We start from the raw sequence: 22,220 nt of genomic DNA, 5'->3' as shown, positions 1-22,220 counted from the left end.
CTCACGAGACTTGGCAACCCTGCACCCACGCCACTTCTCCGAGAGACACCAACGCGACAAGACGTCTCTCCGCCACCTCCTTGGAGCCACGTGTTCATCGTGGTGGTTTTCCTGCCCTGATAGTATCCACAAGCTACGTGCTGTGTACTACAGGCGAGGGAAGCCCTTGGGAGGTAAGGAGTAGGCGACGTGTAGCTGAGAGGTACGAGAGAGGACTGAAGGAGGACTTCAGTGCGCGAGGACCACGTGGTAGATCAGGTGTGGCTTCTGCTTCGCCCACCTACAGTTAAGTACACTTATTGCATAGGATGTTTTAAGATAGTTAGCTAGGTTGCTGTGTGCCTGGAATTAATTAATTATTCCTTATTTTCCAGCGAGTTTCTTTGTTGCTTTAAATAAACTTAAGAGCAGGTTCATCTGGCCTTTGCTTATCCTATGAGAAGTGTGACTGGTCATAAAATAAGTGACTAGAAGGGGCTGTGAGTCTGAGAACTCAATTTTCAGATACTTTATTTTATATTTTTTATTACTGAGAATCTTACGAGATCCTCAGAAGTCCAGACCTTTCAAGAACCCCACACCCTACCTTGCAGGTTTGCCAGATGAAAGCCTTCCGTGAGACACTCATCTGGTAACTCTGCGATCTAGAGCTTTCATTTTACTGTTATTAATTAAAATACAAGCCACATATATTTTCGTCAGACTGTTATTTTCAGCAAAGCAGTCTGATCGTTCCATAATCTTTAAAATAACTGGGCTACATGAGGTCACAGTCGTTCACTTCAATGCTCTTTGTAGTCATATATGGCTGTCTGCTTGTACGCAATATAACAAGAACAGTAGCTGCCTAGGAATAGCTTTTTGCTCCCTGTATGTAAGGGTTTGTAGCTAAAATCCTTAATAATAGTGTTGTGGTGGAAGCTTCCCCCGGCGACCAAAGGCCTCTAGAAGGCTCCGGGAGAAGCGAGCAGGGGAGCGGGGAGCAAGGCGAGCCGTCCGCGGCCAGACGCCAAGCGGGAAGTGTTGCCAACTCGCATATATTTTTGCTACATGTTCTTGTATGATCTAAAATATACTGTAACATTCTAGACTGTACTGTTCTGGATATATATAGGAGAAGAGGGCGAGAGGAGCCCTAGTCCCAGTCATAGTAAGCTAGTGGTAAGTGAAGAGTCAGAGTGAAGTGTACTACTAAGGAAGAAAATTAAACTACAGAAGCTGTGCAAAGTGTTTACATATCTCCCTCCCACGGAGCCTCCTGACGGCGACACGGAACCCAAGTAACACGTCCGGCATAACAATAGGCTAAAAGCATGTGAAATATACTACAGTGGGTTGGCAGCTTAAAAAGCCCACCCATGAACATATATGTTGTAAACATCCTGTGCATAAGAAATCTGAGTAACTTCCCTATAGAGGTTTTGCAGCTAACGTCATTAGTGGGGGTGCGGGGGTAGCGCAGGCCTGCACGGCCATCTTGGTGGTCAGTGGTGGTGGTCACTTATCAAAGCAAACCTTAATGGCGGCTGCACAAGTGCTCTGTGTGTTCGTCATGGGATACGTATGGTGTGCGGTTGGATGTTCTAACCGACACGGGAGAGATGCTGTGTCATTTTATAGATTTCCAGCGAATCCAGAAGAGCGGGGGAAGTGGATCTATAGCAGCTGTGAGGAGGGAAAACTGGCGGCCGGCTGCTTCATCTCGACTCTGCAGTGCTCATTTTGTCAGAGGTAAATATTACAGGCAAGACTGATCATGCAGATTATTACATGAGGTAACACTCATTTAGGTATTGCCCCGGGTCCCCTAGCTTATTGTTACGCCACCCCCCCTACCACACACCATACACGGGCAGGCAGGCGGCGTGATCCCCACCAGAACAGCCACACAGGCACCAGTCACTCACAGCGGCCCACACAGAACACCGAGGGGAGCAGGAACGGGGCAGGGCACAAAGGATACACGTTCAACACTAAGTTCTAGTTTAATGACAGGTTCCTCACACAGTACAGCAACTTTCAAGGGCACAGAACAGTTAGTTAATCAGGCACAGTACAGGGGCACGGCAGACACGCACACCGGAAGCACACAGCTCGCGAGCGGAGCACACAGCTGAACACTCTCTCAAGCCCAGACACGCGTCCTCTACAACTCCTCCTCAGCCACCCTTGCTCCCAACTCCCGACTCAGCACTTCCTGCCCGGCGGCCGGTGGCCCCGGGCTCCCCTCTGTCTCTCTTGTCCCAACAAGTAGAGTTGCACCATGCTGAGCTAACATTGCATCATGCTACAATTTCATCACATTACACATACAATCATTCACATACAGCACATTCGTAACACTATCTCCCCCTTCAGAAGGCAGTCGACCCGGCTGCCCCAACATTCAACAAACAAAACATGAAATTAATCAAACTAATCAGTCCCCTGGGACATCACTAAAGTCTCTTAACCATCCCGGCCGACGCCTCTCTCGCCGAGGGCGCCGCTGGGATGCGGGCGGCGGCAGGCAGGCGGTGGCACCCAGAGCCGCGTCGTCGGCCCCAGGTACTTGCTCAGGGTCGTCACTGACATCTGCCGCTTCGCCCGCACCGCCCATGTTCTCGTTCGCCCCGTGGTCAACCTCTGACACGTCCTCGTCGCTGCTGCTGGGGCCTACGTCCTCTCCTTCCTCACCGTGGCCCCAGGAGTAGCGCCCCTGACCGTGGTAACGCCACAGCCGGTCCACGTGGACAACAGACGGGCGCTTTCGTCCCCGTCGAATCCGGTAGGTGACGTCAGAGAGGCTGCCACCACCGTGTACGGCCTCCCAGGGGCTCTGTAGCTTCGGCGAGAGCCCTCGTTTACGGCGGGGTTATGCAGCCACACTCTGTCACCCACGGAGTACCTCACGTCCCTCATGCGCCGGTCGTATGTCTCCTTCATGGCCTGGCCTGCCACCTTGAGCTTGCCCCGTACGCGTCGGTGCACCTCAGCCAGGCTTTCCTGCAGTGCCGCTGCGAAGCCAGAGGTGACGGTGGGCAAGCTCACGTCGGGGGGCCGCCCCGTGGCCAAATCCACCGGTAGCCTTAGCTCCCGGCCGAACATAAGGCGGGCGGGCGTGTAGTCCGTTGCCTCATGCACAGCGGACCGGTACGCCATCAACATAGCGGGCAGCTTGACGTCCCAGTCTTCTTGGCCTTCCCCGCAATACTTGGCCAGCTGTTGCGCAAGGGTCCGATTGAAGCGCTCCACCATGCCGTCAGACTGCGGATGGAGGGGCGTCGTCCGGGTTTTGCGCACCCCCAACAGCTCGCAACACTCCCGGAACACTCGGGACTCAAACTCACGGCCTTGGTCAGAGTGCAGTTCCGCGGGTACACCAAACCGGGTAAGGAATTCATTCACCAGCACGCCCGCCACGGTCTCGGCCTCGTGGTTAGGGAGTGCATACGCCTCGGGCCACTTGGTGAAATAGTCCATCACCACACAGATGTACCGGTTACCCCGTGGCGTGAGAGGCAGCGGGCCGGCAATGTCCACGGCCACCCGCTCCATGGGCGCCCCAACGCAGTACACCTGTAACGGAGCTCGGTTTCTCTTGGCGGGGCCCTTCTTTGCACTGCACACGTCACACGCTCTACACCACTCGGACACGTCACTTCGCATTCCCACCCAGTAGAAGCGTTGACGGAGACGGCACAGGGTCTTTTTCTCGCCCAAGTGGCCACTGGTAAGCCCGGCATGTAACGCCCTCAGCACCTCAGCGCGCAAGGCTCGGGGCACTAGCACAACCCACGCGTCACCACCCACGCCGCTCAACGCCACCCAGCGCTTTACTAACACACCGCTCTCGTCTACTCGCAAAGTTTCCCACTGATTTACTAGGCACTTGATGGCGGGGCTCTCCACCGCCACTGCCTCCCAGCCGGGGCGCTCCCCGCCAGCCTCGAGCCACTGGATGATGGGAGCGAGATCAGCGTCCTCACGCTGCGCCTTACGCCACTTGTCATCCCCCTCAGCGACGCCCGCTAGCACCTGCAGGCGGAGGCACAGAGGGTCAGAGTCCTTCTGGGCACAGTGTGAGCAGCCAGCCTCACACGGGCGTCGACTCAGACTGTCAGCGTTGCTGTGGACACGACCCGGGCGGTGGACGATGCGATAGTTATACTGCTCGAGACGCCCCAACCACCTCGCCAGCTGACCCTCCGGCGCCTTCAGCGTCTTCAACCACTGCAGGGCAGCGTGGTCGGTCCGGACGGTGAACTCAGCGCCGTATAGGTACGGGTGGAAGTGCTCGAGACTCTTCACCACCGCCAGCAGCTCCTTCCTCGTCACGCAGTAGTTGCGCTCAGGTCTACTGAACTTGGCGCTGTAGTAGGCCACGACGTGCTCCCTTCCGTCCTTCACCTGTGACAGGACCGCCCCGACGCCCTCGGCACTGGCGTCGGTGTCCAACAGTTAGGGATGATTAGGGTGATGGTAAGGCAGGACCGGTGCCTACACCAGTTCCTTCTTCAGGCCGTCGAACGCGGCCTGGCACTCCTCGTCCCACAGGAAGCACGCCCCTTTCCTGGTGAGCCGGTGGAGAGGGCTGCCACGCTGGCGAAGTCCTGCACGAAGCGGCGGTAGTACGTGCACAGGCCCAGGTAACTCTAACTTCCGCCACATTGGTGGAACGGGCCACTTCTCCACCACTGCCACCTTCTGCGGGTCGGTGCACACGACGTCCCGACTTACGACCGGCCCCAGGAACGGTAACTCGTGCTGGAAGAGCGAACACTTTTGTGGGCTGAGCTTGAGGGTGGCATGCCTCAGCCGCTGTAGTACCTACTCCAGCCGCTCCAGCTACTCCTCGAAGGTGCTCCTGAAGACGATGACGTCATCGATGTAGACGAGCGCTGTCTTCCACTGCAGGCCCTCAACACTCTCCATCAGGCGCTCGAAACAGCCAGGGGCGTTGCAGAGACCAAAGGGTATGACGTTGAACTGCCACAAACCCTGCCCGAAAGAGAAAGCGGTCTTCGGCTTATCCTCCTCTGTCATCTCCACCTGGTGGTAACCCGACTTCAGGTCGAGTGTGGAGAACCACCTGGACCCACCAGTGCGTCGAGCGTGTCGTCGATCCTAGGCAGGGGTAGAGTCCTTGACAGTCACATCATTCAGCGCCCGGTAGTCCACACAGAAGCGCTGCGTGCCGTCCTTCTTCTTAACCAGGACTACCGCTGAGGACCAAGGACTGTCTGACCGCTCAATCACCCCCTGCGCCGCCAGCTCGTTGACAGTGCGCTGCATTTCCTCCCGCCTGGCTGGTGCAATACGTCGGGGCGGGCTCTTGATGGGCACACTATTTCCCGTGTTGATGCCATGCTTCACCAACCCCGTGCGGCCCAGATCCAAGTCACCCCTGCTGAACACGTCCGCGTACTGGGCCAGGGTGTGGCGCATCTTCTCCGTCTGCGCCTCCGTCAGGTTAGCGGCGCTCCGGTGCGCCAAATCCTCCAGGAAGTCGGGCAGCGGCCCCACAGCGGCCGACTCCTTGCTGCCCGACGTCTCCTCTGGGCGCTCCACCTCCTCACAGGTGCCCAGCTTGGCACCAGCGGGTAACTTCCGGGCCTCGTCGGAGAAGTTAGCTACCAGCACCGTAACTAACTCCTCCCCCGCCCCAACGAGGCTCCGTCCGACTGCCACGCCGTCAGCCAGCCGCAGGTTTTCCGTGGGCTCCACCATGCCTTCCGCTCCACGCATCGCTCTGGACAGGCGACACCGGACCCTGGCCTCCGTCCTAGGGGCAAGGTGCAGACGCTCAGCCGCGACTACCTCTGCACAGCCAACCTCCGGAAGCAAAGGCACGTCTTGACCGCGTACCCTCACCAGCTTCCGTCCGAGGTCGACACAAGCCTTGCTCTGCGTCAGGTAGTCGAGGCCCAGCAAACACGGCTCGTCCAGATCGGCGACGTACACCGGCAGCCGCTCCACAGCGCTGCCTACGCCGATACGAACCTCCACTGGGCCCTTGAGCTGCACACAGTGCCCCGTGACGCCGCACAGCCTCTGTGGCGCGTCTGGGAGTCGCGTGGCGGCCAGCATATCAGGCCGCACCAAGGTCTTCTCAGCCCCGGTGTCCACTGTCAGGCGGCATGGCTTCCCGTCCACTGAGCCCTCCACCTGCATCGCACTGGTTATCCGGCGGCAGCTTACGCAAGTCGGGGCCCGGGGACTGACGGCTGGGATTCGGCCCCCTTCTCCAGCCTGTCCGGGTTTCCCGCCTGCACTACCTCCTTTGGCTTGAGGCAGGCGCTCGAACTCAGTCGATCAAGGGAACGCGTCCTTCGCTCCCTCGGACAACGACTGCGCATGTGCCCCTTCTTGCCACAGCCCCAACACGAGCCGAGAAAACCGTCCGGGCTCGCCTTCCTCGACGTCGCCTTCTTCTCCACCTTCGCCTTCCGGCCCCGGAGGTCACGGCGGGGCTGGGGGGCCGCCCCTAGGCCGCTGGTCGTCTTCAGGAAGGCCTCGAATTCCAAGGCCCTCGCCAGCGCCACCTGCAGGTCCCCAGGGTGCGCCTGCTTAACGTAAATCTGCAGCTGCTGGTCGTGCAGAGCGTCAACAAAGAAATCGCGGGCCAGCACCACGATCATCTCTTCCGGGGCAGCAGGATACGACCTTCTGACCAGCGCTTCCACGTCCTGCGCCAGCTGCGACAGTGTCTCGCCGCGCTCCCGAGTCCGCTTCTTCAGGCGAGCTCGGTACACCTCGGCCTGAAGGTGGTGCCCGAAACGACGCCGCAGGGCCTCCGCCATGCTCCCGTAAGAGGCACGTTGGGCCGGCGGCAGGTGCCCCAACACTTCCACAGCTGGGCCCCGAAGCGCTGTTGCCAACTGCAGCGCCTTCTCAGCTTCGTCCCAGCCCTGGGCAGCAGCTAGCATCTCAAACTGGGCAACATAGGCCTCCCAGGCCACCTTCCCGTCATACTCCGCCGGCTTGCGCCTCCCGAACGGCGGGAAGCCGAGGCTGGATGGGGGAAAGCGGAGCACGTGGGCTGTTAGCCGGCCGGCATGGAGAGGGCGGCGGTGACGGCGGCAGAGAGGCGGGGTGAGTGGGTCCGACTCCGCGCCAGTTGGACCCAAGGGGCAGCTCCGATGGCTCCCCAACCTCCTGCGGCAGCTGCTGGCTCTGACACAACGCTGCGAGGGCCCAGGGTTCTTGCCAGGGGCCCCATGAGGACCCCAGCAAGTCCGTCACCCTGGTGCTTGCCGCCAGCACGCGTGACGCTTCTTGTTCCTCCCCGCGTGACGTTGCCAGCTCTCGCCGCCGCCTCTCCGCCTCCACCTCCTCCCTCAGGCCCTGGACCTCGCCTTTCAGAGTCTGCACCTCTCCCAGCCGTTCCTCTTAACGCTGTCGCAGGCCTTGTCGGTGTACTGCTGGGTTTCCGCCTTCAGGGACGAGACTGCTCTGGAGGATATCGGCAAGATGGCGTACCTGCTCGTCTGCCCTCTCTTCTGCCCTCTGAGCCTGCTCGCGAGCCCTCTCGTCTGCCCTCTCTTCTGCCCTCTGAGCCTGCTCGCGAGCCCTCTCGTCTGCCCTCTCTTCTGCCCTCTGAGCCTGCTCGCGAGCCCTCTCGTCTGCCCTCTCGTCTGCCCTCTGAGCCCTCTCGTCTGCCCTCTCTTCTGCCCTCCGAGCCTGCTCGCGTGCCCTCTCGTCTGCCCTCTGATCCAAATCCTGCCTCATACTGGCCAGCATGGCAGCGAACAATTCCATCTGGCCCGGCTTCACCTCACCCGGGTCAGCCTCGGCCTTGCCCGTCTCCTCACCCTCACGGCGATCACTGGGGGACGCCATGACACTCTGCGCGCTTCACTGTTCACTTATCCCACTCCTTTGACACCAAGTGTTACGCCACCCCCCCTACCACACACCATACACGGGCAGGCAGGCGGCGTGATCCCCACCAGAACAGCCACACAGGCACCAGTCACTCACAGCGGCCCACCCAGAACACCGAGGGGAGCAGGAACGGGGCAGGGCACAAAGGATACACGTTCAACACTAAGTTCTAGTTTAATGACAGGTTCCTCACACAGTACAGCAACTTTCAAGGGCACAGAACAGTTAGTTAATCAGGCACAGTACAGGGGCACGGCAGACACGCACACCGGAAGCACACAGCTCGCGAGCGGAGCACACAGCTGAACACTCTCTCAAGCCCAGACACGCGTCCTCTACAACTCCTCCTCAGCCACCCTTGCTCCCAACTGCTGACTCAGCACTTCCTGCCCGGCGGCCGGTGGCCCCGGGCTCCCCTCTGTCTCTCTTGTCCCAACAAGTAGAGTTGCACCATGCTGAGCTAACATTGCATCATGCTACAATTTCATCACATTACACATACAATCATTCACATACAGCACATTCGTAACATTATTGTGTGGCGGGGGATTACTCTGGAGCGGGATTTACATGAGCTGGCGGAGGTAAACACGCATGGCGGCGCTCAAACAGGGGAAGAAAATAGGAAAGGAAATTCAGTGGAGGCAAAATGCACAGAGGGGCAGAGTTCAGTGCTGGGTGGAGTATATAAGTGTACGCAGGGAAGGTACCAAGAGTGCGTAGTGTAAGGTGACTTGCCGTCACCTGCCCTCACCTGTCGACTGTCGTCACTTGCCCTCACCTGTTTGCCTGCCTGTGCTGCCTACCTGGGCATCACTGGTCAGCAACAGGAGATCGGCCAGGCAGAGGGACAGCCATTCAGCTGACCAGCCAGACAGTCAGCCAACCAACCAATCAGCCAGTCAACCACCCAGTCAGTCATTCAGTCAACCAGTCGGTCAGTTAGACAGACACTCAGTTTACCAATCAGTCAGTCAATCAACCCACCAGGCAACCAGTCAACCAGACAGCCAGCCAGCTAGACAGCCAGTCTACCAGTCAGCCAGTCTACAGGCTACCCAGTCAGTCAGTCTACCCACCAGCCAGCCAGACAGTCAAATAAATAAACCATAACACAGGTATGATTTGTGATGTGCTTACCTTTGCTGTGATGAGCTTGGTGTTAGGTACAGGAGCTGGAGTCATCATCACATTCTGTACGTGTCCGGCGATGAAATACTTGTACGCCTCAAGGCTCTTGTAGGCCTTGAGCGACTGCCCTGTAAACAGCTTGCTCTTGCTGTTCACCAGATAGCTATATATATCATGGTAACCGATGTTGGGCAGGTCGTTTGAGGACAGCAGGGGAGCAGACTCGGGGTGTTTCTCTAATAAATAAGGGTCTATACCTCCAAAAGCACTGATTTTTTCGATGCATCTTAGCTTCGCAGCATTATCAAGCGATCTCGCGTAATCACTTAACACAAATGATGCTGAAGGTCCTGCCATTTGCCAGCGGATAGTAACTTGGGGATGGGCACACGTGGTCCGTCTGCTCACTGTGCTGGGGAGGTGACCACTAGCGGGTTTGCAGACGACGCACAAGGTGCAGACGACGCTATTTCGTGACGTCACTTCAAAACCTCTATATAAACCTTCCTGCCCCGCACAGGAGATGATTATCGAAGTAGTACACACACACACACACACACACACAGTCCTTTTGAATAGAGCGGAGTTATTAGCTATATGCTCTGCGTCTCATCAACTCCCCCAACCCCTGCTGACAGTCGTCTCCCTCTTAAGCCCCGTTCACACTGTGCCGACTGGGCCACAACAACCCAGCGACTTCTGCATTTGACAAGTCGGCTCCCACACTCCAAGAATTTTTTGGCGTCTTGGTGTCGGCTACCATGATTGCCGACTATCTGGGACATTCGGCCAACTAGTTGGCAGAATGTCTGCACCATGCTGCCAACTAGTTTCAAGACAAGTCTCAACGGTCAATTTTTGAAATGGCGCCATGTCTACAACAACCACGAATCTGCCGACCGATTGGCCGACAGTCGCAGACGGTCTTGACAACAGTCTCCCAGATTGTCTGACAATCTGGAGACCGTCGGCCAAGGAGTTGGCCGACGGTCTTCGCGACTGTCTTGGTGGTAGCCTTGCCGTTCCTTAAAATACGGAATTGCTCTAGTTGTATTCGAGAATGAAATGTATCGTTCCGTTTTGAACCAATACGGAACCGTACAGCATTTGTTCCATACGGTATTTTGTTATCTGAATGGTCAAGCAGATAAAATTCAGTATCTTAAAATTGTAGTGAGCGCATTTTTCGGTTAATCACAATACCAGTCCGTAAAATTTGTCAAAGGTTCGTCCTAAAATACGTGTAAAATATGCGACGTAGCGTCCCTCCCCCCTCCCTCTCGCCTCCACCAGCAGCGTGCTGCGGTTGTCACTTATTGCATGCTCGAGAAATTTTAGGGTTGCCACCCGTTCCTTTAAATATGGATCCGTTCCGTATTGGAAAGTGAGATGTTGCATTCCACATTCCAACCCTAGTTGTGTCATTCAACACAAGAGAGATGGAGGCAAAAGGAGTGCGTGCATACTGTACGGCTCCCAAGTTTGTGCCAGTGAAAAGTAACCATGCCCAGAAATTGTTATTGTACTTGTGATTGCAAAATAAAAATAAAAATTTCTTGATGGCGGCAGTGTTAGCCAATATTTCTGAGCCGACAGTCATCACGAACGTCCTTCATTAGGCGAAGACTGTCGTCACGACAGTCCGTCGGCACAGACGACTGTGCCGACAGGAAATGGGAAAAATTTGAAAAATGGCCCCGACAGTCGTCACGACTGTCTCAAGACAAGCCAATACTCTTGTCGACTGCCCCCGAGGCCCCGACCTCCCTCAGACCTCAACCGGAAGTGAGGGTTGGTCCAGACTCTTGCCGACTCTTGTCGTGAAAGTTTAGCATGGAATACTTTTTTGCGCTAACCCTCACGACGACTCCCGTCACGACGTCGGCGCAGCCAAGGCCAAGAGAATACAAGGTCTCTTCAACCTCGTACCAGAATTCTTCTCTTCTGCGCAGTGACGTCACGGGAAATCACTTAGTCCCGCCCACGGTCCCACCCCACCAGTCTTCGCCTGACCACTGGTGGGGATGCAACTCTTTTGTTCCATTTTCTTTTATTTCCAGGGGTGACTTTAGCATTTAGGCTCCATTTTCTTTTATTTCGATGGGTGACTTAAGCATTTAGGATTAAGGAACTGAAGCAGTCACACAATTAATGGGCTAGAAGTCGGTACTTGGTAGAAGTGGTTAAGGTGTTACAGAGGGTGTCAGGGGAGGACAGGTGAACTGTTCAATAGAGGATGATTGCGGCGAGTAAGAATATGTTAAAAAATACTTGGATAAGAAGGTTAATCACACACACACACACACACACACACACACACACACACACATATATATATATATATATATATATATATATATATATATATATATATATATATATATATATATATATATATATATAAGACACACACACACACACACACACACACACACACAGTGTATACGATATATATGATAATGATAATGATGCCTTTATTTCGTTCATAGGAACATTCGTGGAGACAGGGAATATAGATTGAAAAGCAAATAGTACGTACATAAAAAAATAATTATAATGGCAACAACAATGATAAATTGTAATAATAGTAATAATAACAGTAATAATTATAATATTACTAGTAATTATAGTAATTGTACTACTACTAATGATAATAATAATAATGATAAAGTAATTAGTGTAGTAGTAGTAATAATATATATCCTGATATATATATATATATATATATATATATATATATATATATATATATATATATATATGAGAGAGAGAGAGAGAGAATAGTTTACGCTACAAAATTATCCGTTTTCTCTCGACGACTTCCGCTGACGTCACCTCCTGACGTCACAATGATGCGCACAGGTGGACCGTTCTATTCTGTTGGCCGTGGGCGCAGCATTCGGCAACAGTCTCAAGACCTCTTTTAAGACATGCCCGACCCTTTCACATCAACACCCAAGACCTCGTGTACCCTAGAGTCGTGGGTTGTCATGGCCCAGAGTCGGCACAGTGTGAACCTTGGAGGAAGAATAAATGGAGTGACCCTCAGCGGGCGCCGCTCTTCACTGCGAGGTGAAACATGGGGGTTAGGGGTGGGCGGAGCCTAGCCCAGGGCCGGATTTACTTGCTTGTGGGCCCTAGGCCAAATCTCATCAGGGGGCCCCCCCCTCGCCAATATATATATATATATATATATATATATATATATATATATATATATATATATATATATATATATATATATAATTTTTATTTTGTGCAGAACCTGTTCTTAAACAGAGGTATAATGGAAAAAATACAGTTAAACTGAACCATAATGCATTTTACACTAAGAATTACAGTAAAACATAACACATTAATAGTTTCTAATAAAAATTAGTTCCATATCAGGTGCATCATAGCTGTATCTGATTAAAGTAAATGAAGTTCTATATCAAGTACATCAAAAGTACATCAAAGTGAATCAGGTTCCATATGTAGTAGGCCTACATACATGTTGCACACTGAAACGAAAATGAAGAAAAATAAAATTTTAAGCACAACTATGTGCAGTTCAGAATGACTTTTTTCTGCTTTTTTCCAAGGCAAATTTGTCAATGATACTGTTTGTGTCAAGGGATTGTAAGAGGTCAGATTCAATGCATAGTAGTGAAAGTGAGTTTAGTCTGGTCTGTCCCATAGTTGATCTTACGTGATTTTTTACCCTAGATAGAGTAGAAAAAGACCTCTCTCCCTGACAGTTTTTTGGTCAAGGTGCTGAAGGTTAACGAACATTATTCTCTCTCTCTCTCTCTCTCTCTCTCTCTCTCTCTCTCTCTCTCTCTCTCTCTCTCTCGACCATTGGGCCACCACAACTTAAGTCCCCAGGACCCCAGTGGGCCCTCAGTTACCAGTGGGCCCTAGGCCAATGGCCTATGTTGCCTATTGGCAAATCCGGCCCTGGGCCCTAGCCGGTGAGCAAGTCCACCCATAACATTGCTCGGGTGGCCGGACGCGCGACAATCACACACCTCAACATTTTGCCTTCATACCGGCTTGCTCTGCCTTTTGTTGCGCCCACAGAGGCGGGGATGGCAGCATAAGGTTTCATCGGGAAGACAAAATTATATATGTGGTGAAACATTATATAGGAGGTGAGAAAACTGAGCTTGAAAAAGAGCGTCACAAAAGAATGCGAATGAGTCCTTGGTGGAAATTTCAAGGAAATCATCTGTAATTCATCTCCCATGGCTTTTACACACAAACAGGTCACATTACTGGAATGTAGAGGTCTTTAGGTACTATCAGAAGTACAATGAACACACAGTTATTTTGCAAAACATGTAAAATAAGAGTGTAAACCTGGGCAAGTTACCGAATCGATTCAACCCACGGGCACTCATTTGCCTGACAACGTTAATTCTCATTCTCTCATTCTTATTCTCTTATTCTCCCTCCCTCTCATTCTTATTCTCTAATTCTCACTCTCTCTCTTTCTCATTCTCTCTCATTCTCATTCCCTCTCTCAATATCATTGTCTGCCTTATTTCATAGAAAAAAAGAAAAAAAAAACACCAGCATTTCCATGTCTTTATTCCGTAGAAGATGAGATAAAATGTTCCACACCCGCCTTGATCCCTCACACTTCCTCTGTATAGTATTCATTATATATTGGCCATGACCTCACTTTTAACGTAGAAGGATGTACAGCCTTCAATGTATAGAGCGTCTCAGATGTGATCAAAGCTCACAACGAGAAAACAGAAGGAATTAAGTATTGGGACAGGAAAGATAAATTCTTACCCATGCGCAAATAATAGTCTATATTTGACTCGGTCAACCAACCCTGTTACACAATCATGCATGTCATTGTTAAAGGTATATTATTATTGACCAGTAAATGGAGAAAATGCAACATACAGATCAGGCACCAATTACTGAGAGGGGTTGGTTACATGTTTTTAAGGAGAGAAATGGTTGTGGAGTGGTGATGTCTTGATCACCAGAGATGAAAAAAAAAAGACTTACAAGAGTGGAATAAATAATAGAAGATAACTCCTGTAAGAGAGAGAGAGAGAGAGAGAGAGAGAGAGAGAGAGAGAGAGAGAGAGAGAGAGAGAGAGAGAGAGAGAGAGAGAGAGAGAGAGAGAGAGAGAGAGAGAGAGAGAGGGAGAGAATGAGAGAGAGAGAGAGAGAGAGAGAGAGAGAGAGAGAGAGAGAGAGAGAGAGAGAGAGAGAGAGAGAGAGAGAGAGAGAGAGAGAGAGAGAGATAATGAGAGAGAGAGAGAGAGAGAGAGAGAGAGAGAGAGAGAGAGAGAGAGAGAGAGAGAGAGAGAGAGAGAGAGAGAGAGAGAGAGAGAGAGAGAGAGAGAGAGAGAGAGAGAGAGAGAGAGAGAGAGAGAGAGAGAGAGAGAGAGAGAGAGTGAGAGAGAGAGATAATGAAAATGAGAGAGAGAATGAGAACGAGAGAATGAACGTGAGAATGAGAGAGAATGAGAATGAGATAATGATAATGAGAGAGGGAATAAGAATGATAATGAGAGAGGGAATGAGAATGATAATGAGAGAGAATGAGAATGATAATGAGAGAGAGAATGAGAATGATAATGAGAGAGGGAATGAGAATGATAATGAGAGAGGGAATGAGAATGATAATGAGAGGGAATGAGAATGATAATGAGAGGGAATGAGAATGATAATGAGAGAGGGAATGAGAATGATAATGAGAGGGAATGAGAATGATAATGAGAGAGGGAATGAGAATGATAATGAGAGAGGGAATGAGAATGATAATGAGAGAGAGAATGAGAATGATAATGAGAGAGAGAATGAGAATGATAATGAGAGAATGAGAATGATAATGAGAGAGAGAATGAGAATGATAATGAGAGAGAGAATGAGAATGATAATGAGAGAGAGAATGAGAATGATAATGAGAGAGGGAATGAGAATGATAATGAGAGAGAGAATGAGAATGATAATGAGAGAGAATGAGAATGATAATGAGAGAGAGAATGAGAATGATAATGAGAGAGAATGAGAATGATAATGAGAGAGGGAATGAGAATGATAATGAGAGAGGGAATGAGAATGATAATGAGAGGGAATGAGAATGATAATGAGAGAGGGAATGAGAATGATAATGAGAGAGGGAATGAGAATGATAATGAGAGAGGGAATGAGAATGATAATGAGAGGGAATGAGAATGATAATGAGAGGGACTGAGAATGATAATGAGAGAGGGAATGAGAATGATAATGAGAGAGAGAATGAGAATGATAATGAGAGAGAGAAAGAGAATGATAATGAGAGAGAGAATGAGAATGATAATGAGAGAGGGAATGATAATGATAATGAGAGAGAGAATGAGAATGATAATGAGAGAGAGAATGAGAATGATAATGAGAGAGAGAATGAGAATGATAATGAGAGAGGGAATGAGAATGATAATGAGAGAGAGAATGAGAATGATAATGAGAGAGAGAATGAGAATGATAATGAGAGGGAATGAGAATGATAATGAGAGAGGGAATGAGAATGAGAATGAGAGAGAATGAGAATGATAATGAGAGGAATGAGAATGATAATGAGAGAGAATGAGAATGATAATGAGAGAGGGAATGATAATGAGAATGAGAGGTAATGAGAATGATAATGAGAGAGGGAATGAATGATAATGAGAGAGAATGAGAATGAGAATGAGAGAGAGAATGAGAATGATAATGAGAGAGGGAATGAGAATGATAATGAGAGAGAGAATGAGAATGATAATGAGAGAGAGAATGAGAATGATAATGAGAGAGAGAATGAGAATGATAATGAGAGAGGGAATGAGAATGATAATGAGAGGGAATGAGAATGATAATGAGAGAGAGAATGAGAATGATAATGAGAGAGAGAATGAGAATGATAATGAGAGAGAGAATGAGAATGATAATGAGAGAGAGAATGAGAATGATAATGAGAGAGAGAATGAGAATGATAATGAGAGAGAGAATGAGAATGATAATGAGAGAGAGAATGAGAATGATAATGAGAGAGAGAATGAGAATGATAATGAGAGGGAATGAGAATGATAATGAGAGAGGGAATGAGAATGATAATGAGAGAGAGAATGAGAATGATAATGAGAGAGAGAATGACAATGATAATGAGAGCGAATGAGAATGATAATGAGAGAGAATGAGAATGATAATGAGAGAGGGAATGAGAATTATAATGAGAGGGAATGAGAATGATAATGAGAGAGAGAATGAGAATGATAATGAGAGAGGGAAAGAGAATGATAATGAGAGAGAGAATGAGAATGATAATGAGAGAGGGAAAGAGAATGATAATGAGAGGGAAAGAGAATGATAATGAGAGAGGGAATGAGAATGATAATGAGAGGGAATGAGAATGATAATGAGAGGGAATGAGAATGAGAGAGGGAATAAGAATGACAGAATGAGAGAGGGAATGAGAATGACAGAATGAGAGAGGGAATGAGAATGACAGAATGAGAGAGGGAATGAGAATGACAGAATGAGAGAGGGAATGAGAATGACAGAATGAGAGGGAATGAGAATGATAATGAGAGGGAATGAGAATGATAATGAGAGGGAATGAGAATGATAATGAGAGAGGGAATGAGAATGATAATGAGAGAGGGAATGATAATGATAATGAGAGGGAATGAGAATGATAATGAGAGGGAATGAGAGAGTGAGAATTAGAGAATGATAATGAGAGGGAATGAGAATGATAATGAGAGAGAGAATGAGAATGATAATGAGAGAGAGAATGAGAATGATAATGAGAGAGGGAATGAGAATGATAATGAGAGAGAGAATGAGAATGATAATGAGAGAGAGAATGAGAATGATAATGAGAGAGGGAATGAGAATGATAATGAGAGAGAGAATGAGAATGATAATGAGAGAGAGAATGAGAATGATAATGAGAGAGAGAATGAGAATGATAATGAGAGAGAGAGAAGGAGAATGAGAAGGAGAGAGAGACTGAGAATGAGAATGAGAGAGAATGAGAATGATAATGAGAGAGAATGAGAATGATAATGAGAGGAATGAGAATGATAATGGAGAGAGAGAATGAGAATGATAATGAGAGAGGGAAAGAGAATGATAATGAGAGAGAGAATGAGAATGATAATGAGAGAGGGAAAGAGAATGATAATGAGAGGGAAAGAGAATGATAATGAGAGAGGGAATGAGAATGATAATGAGAGAGGGAAAGAGAATGATAATGAGAGAGGGAATGAGAATGATAATGAGAGAGGGAATGAGAATGATAATGAGAGGGAATGAGAATGATAATGAGAGAGGGAATGAGAATGATAATGAGAGAGGGAATGAGAATGATAATGAGAGAGGGAATGAGAATGATAATGAGAGAGGGAATGAGAATGATAATGAGAGAGGGAATGAGAATGATAATGAGAGAGGGAATGAGAATGATAATGAGAGAGGGAATGAGAATGATAATGAGAGGGAATGAGAATGATAATGAGAGAGGGAATGAGAATGATAATGAGGGAATGATAATGATAATGAGAGAGGGAATGAGAATGATAATGAGAGAGGGAATGAGAATGATAATGAGAGAGGGAATGAGAATGATAATGAGAGAGGGAAAGAGAATGATAATGAGAGGGAATGAGAATGATAATGAGAGAGGGAATGAGAATGATAATGAGAGAGGGAATGAGAATGATAATGAGAGAGAGAATGAGAATGATAATGAGAGAGGGAATGAGAATGAGAATGAGAGAATGAGAAAGAGAAAGTGAGAATTAGAAAATATGAATGAGAGGGAATAAGAATGAGAGAATGAGAATTAACGTTGTCAGGCAAATAAGTGCCCGTGGGTTGGATCGACTCGGTAACTTGCCCAGGTTTACACTCTTATTTTACATGTTTTGCAAAATAACAGTGTGTTCATTGTACTTCTGATAGTACCTAAAGACCTCTACATTCCAGTAATGTGACCTGTTTATGTGTAAAAGCCATGGGAGATGAATTACAGATGATTTCCTTGAAATTTCCACCAAGGAATCATTCGCATTCTTTTGTGACGCTCTTTTTCAAGCTAAGTTTTCTCGCCTCCTATATAATGTTTCACCACAAATATAATTTTGTCTTACCGATGAAACCTTGTGATGTCATCCCCGCCTCTGTGGGCGCAACAAAAGGCAGAGCAAGCCGGTATGTAGGCAAAATGTTGAGGTGTGTGAGTGTCGCGCGTCCGGCCAGACGGGCAATGTTATGGGTGGACTTGAGGGAGGGGCGGAGCGAAGCCAAGGCCAAGACTGCTTCACTTCTGTGACGTCATGCCCTCTCCTTCCATTCTTCCTCCAAGGTGTGAACGGGGCTTTAAACTCTGCAGCATTATTGCCTCTCTTTTTATTTTCTTTCAATATCCCTCATGCAAGAGTTAACCATTATCTTCACTCGTTCATCCCTTTTGCTGGTTAAAAATTAACTCTGGAATAGCCTTCCTTCGTCTGTATTTCCTCCTTACTCGGAACTCTATCAAAACGGGAGTATCAAGACACCTCTCCGTCTGAAATTATCCTCTCCTGGTCTATCACTCGTACTGACTTCTTTTTTGATGGAAAAACGCTTAGCAGGCTTTTTGTTGTTGTTGTTGTTTGTTTCCCGTGTTTTCTGCCTTTAAGCTGCCTGGTTGAACTATATAGTGTGCACTCTATCATCCTCGAAGAGGTGTGCCAGATGTGTCACGGGTGTGGATGAAACGGTGGCGCATGTGACACTGGCGTGTGGGAGGTACCGGAGAGAAAGGACGGAGATGATGAGGGTGGCACTGAGTGAGATGGGCTGGGATGTGAATGGGAGGATTGGAAGAACGGAGAGGGAATGGATGCTGCTGCTGCTGGGACTGAGTGCTGAAGCAAATGAGATTTTTTTGTTTTTGTTTTTTTTCGTTGGGGATATACCCCAATGGAGGAAGGCGGTGCGGTGCATGCCGCGCAACCCCCCAGACGGCTGGAAGAGATATACCCAATTCTTTCAAGGAGGAGGCCCAACAACGGGGCTGAGGGTGTCGGAAAGTGCCCACCTTTCCACCCCCATGGCACGGGATAGGTCTCGAACCCACGCCCCAGCAACCCGCCGAAGCGCAAGGCCGAGACTCTACCACGGGACCACGGGAGCCCCAACACACGCTATAGGAAAAATAAAGTAAGACATAAACAAAAAATGAAGTCTATCAATCATAATTTTCAGAAATTTGGAATTTGTGGTTAGAAAATATCATACGGATAACATGAATAGGCTACGGCCACGTGAGCCTACGTCGTCAATGAATGTTTCTCAAAATAAATCACCTGCTCTTATTCAACTCAGCAGCTCCATTGAATATACAATAGTCACTCAGCCACTCTACAATGTCCACTGTCAAGCACAAAACAGTCATTAAAGGTGGTAATATAGCGGCAAAGGTCGACCTTACAGGTCCCATACGCGTCTCGCGTCGCCTGCCACTCTCCCCGTCATAATACAGAAGCACATTACATACTCACCACTGTCACCAGACAAGGTCACTTGGTGCCTCTTCAGTATAATTATATAGTCCTCCAATAACTTTGACTGCACCTTACGCTTAAAATCAAGTAAATCTGAGAGGCAAGAAGGAGAGAAGGCACACTACGACTTTCGTGCTCTCTCTCTCTGCCAGAGCCATCCCAATCTCGTATTCCACCCCCATGGCACCGGAAAGGTCTCGAACCCACACTCTAGCACCCCGCCGAAGCGCAAGGCGGAGACTCTGCCACGGGACCACGGGAGCTCCTTTGAGAGAATTATGGAAGCCATGAAAAGCTTTCTGGAAAAGATGTGGTGTGTGTAAGAAATAGGAAATAGGATGATTTGTAATGGATACTGCTTGTTTTGTTTTTATTTTTACAGGTTGTGCCGATGTGGAGGCCTGACTCTCCAACGGGTCACCTGTACTGCAAGAGCAAGAGCAAGGTGGTGAACTGGTTACGCGCAAGGAGTAAAGATGAAACAATGACGTCAATCGATGCAATTCTCAGTACACAATGCTAAAGGAAACTAACCCTAAGAATCCATCCCATTCTAGTATGAACTATAAATTACCCGTCATACACATGGTAGTGTTTCGAAATGATGTCGGGGAGTTGCCTAACTGGTTATTTTTAGTACCATCGAGTTGGCCACGGGCGCCGTGTATAAAGCAGCCCACACGTAGCGGACGGCCACTAGTTTGCAAGTTTCTACTGAACCGTCATACGTTCAGCTCCCAAGCCGTGAGTAATTTATTGTTTCAGTGCTGCTGGGGAATGCAGTGTTAATAACGCATTTCGGAAGGATTAAATTGTGTGCATCGATAAAAAAATACTACGAGTTACTCATAATCTGCACGTACCGTTAGAAATAACCGGGAACTCTTCATTACTGTTCAGTGCATTATACCTTACCGCTTACACGATATATGAAACATACTCGGGGCGGTATTAAATATTATGTAATTATGTTGTCAAATCTAAAGCTGTTTAACCAAAAAAGAAAAAAAGAAAAGAAAAAAAAGCCAAAGGGATCATAATGATGCAATATTTCAGCGAATATATACTATGAACGGATCGTACAGAATATACATAAAGTGTTTGCATTTGTACAGTTAATATTTCGGGGAGGCTTCGAAGAGGAAGCGAAATTAATTATAAGCTCATTTTTTTTCTTATAGTCGAAAAGGTGGAAAAAAAAAAATCTATCTAGATACGTTTTTAGCACCTAAAAATGTCTGATTACCCGGTCCCTGACAAATCTCGCCAATTTATTTCCGTGCTCAAGTGTGTGTGTTTTATTTGAATATTCGTATCCCAGTGACCTTATATATATATATATATATATATATATATATATATATATATATATATATATATATATATATATATATATATATATATATATATATATATATATATATATATATATATATATATATATATATATATATATATATATATATATATATATATATATATATATATATATATATATATATATATATATATATATATATATATATATATATATATATATATATATATATATATATATATATATATATATTTATTATATTTATTAAAAAGTGTCGACACTACGATGTCGGCCGATACTGATACTCACTTTTCAGCGGGTGCCGATACTCACTTTCCACCGGGTGCCGATACTCACTTTCCACCGGGTGCCGATACTCAATTTTCAGCGGGTGCCGATACTCATTTTTCAGCGGGTGCCGATACTCACTTTCCACCGGGTGCCGATACTCATTTTTCAGCGGGTGCCGATACTCACTTTACACCGGGTGCCGATACTCATTTTCAGCGGTGCCGATACTCATTTTTCAGCGGGTGCCGATACTCACTTTCCAGCGGGTGCCGATACTCATTTTTCAGCGGGTGCCGATACTCACTTTCCACCGGGTGCCGATACTCACTTTCCAGCGGGTGCCGATACTCACTTTCCACCGGGTGCCGATACTCATTTTTCAGCGGGTGCCGATACTCATTTTTCAGCGGGTGCCGATACTCACTTTCCAGCGGGTGCCGATACTCATTTTTCAGCGGGTGCCGATACTCACTTTCCACCGGGTGCCGATACTCATTTTTCAGCGGGTGCCGATACTCACTTTCCAGCGGGTGCCGATACTCACTTTCCACCGGGTGCCGATACTCACTTTTCAGCGGGTGCCGATACTCACTTTTCAGCGGGTGCCGATACTCACTTTTCAGCGGGTGCCTATACTCACTTTTCAGCGGGTGCCGATACTCACTTTTCAGCCGATACCTATACCGATACTCCGTTACTAAACAAATGGTTGATACCAATACCGATATTTTATTTTGATTACATATCCGTAAGATTATAAGGTACAGTATTACATGTATTTTAGAATTAGCAATAAATTAAGGGAAAGTGAGAATAACTATTATTGGAAGGTCTTGAGATTTCATATTAAAAAAAGAAAGAAAAAAAGGAAAGTTATGGAGTCGAAATTGGAATAGTAGTTGTGTGAATCTTTTCCAGTATTCCCCTGTTTCTTTAGCCAATGCAGGGTAGTAATTGTAAGAGTGCAACTTCTCATGCACTGCAGAGCTGGGACAGTGTCCATGATCTTAGCTAGACAGTTCTCAATTACCAATTATGACCTTGGAAAGCGAAAACATTAAATCTTTTGCTTAGTTGGTTAGGCGGTGGCT

General features: G+C 48.1%; 1 long non-coding RNA gene across 20 annotated transcripts in view; it reads right to left on the bottom strand.

The window, feature by feature from the left end:
* Positions 1 to 21,364: 21,364 nt before the first annotated feature.
* The window catches only part of LOC126982868 (uncharacterized), a 3,916-nt gene continuing 3,060 nt past the window's right edge, over positions 21,365 to 22,220 (bottom strand). For all 20 annotated transcript variants that reach the window (XR_007735358.1, XR_007735361.1, XR_007735356.1 and 17 more), the window contains one exon: positions 21,365 to 22,220. This exon is cut by the window's right edge. This is a non-coding gene — a long non-coding RNA (uncharacterized LOC126982868).

The sequence above is a fragment of the Eriocheir sinensis genome, chromosome 52 (genome assembly GCF_024679095.1).
Source record: "Eriocheir sinensis breed Jianghai 21 chromosome 52, ASM2467909v1, whole genome shotgun sequence".
NCBI lineage: Eukaryota > Metazoa > Arthropoda > Malacostraca > Decapoda > Varunidae > Eriocheir > Eriocheir sinensis.
This window is presented reverse-complemented; position numbering and strand designations above follow the sequence as displayed.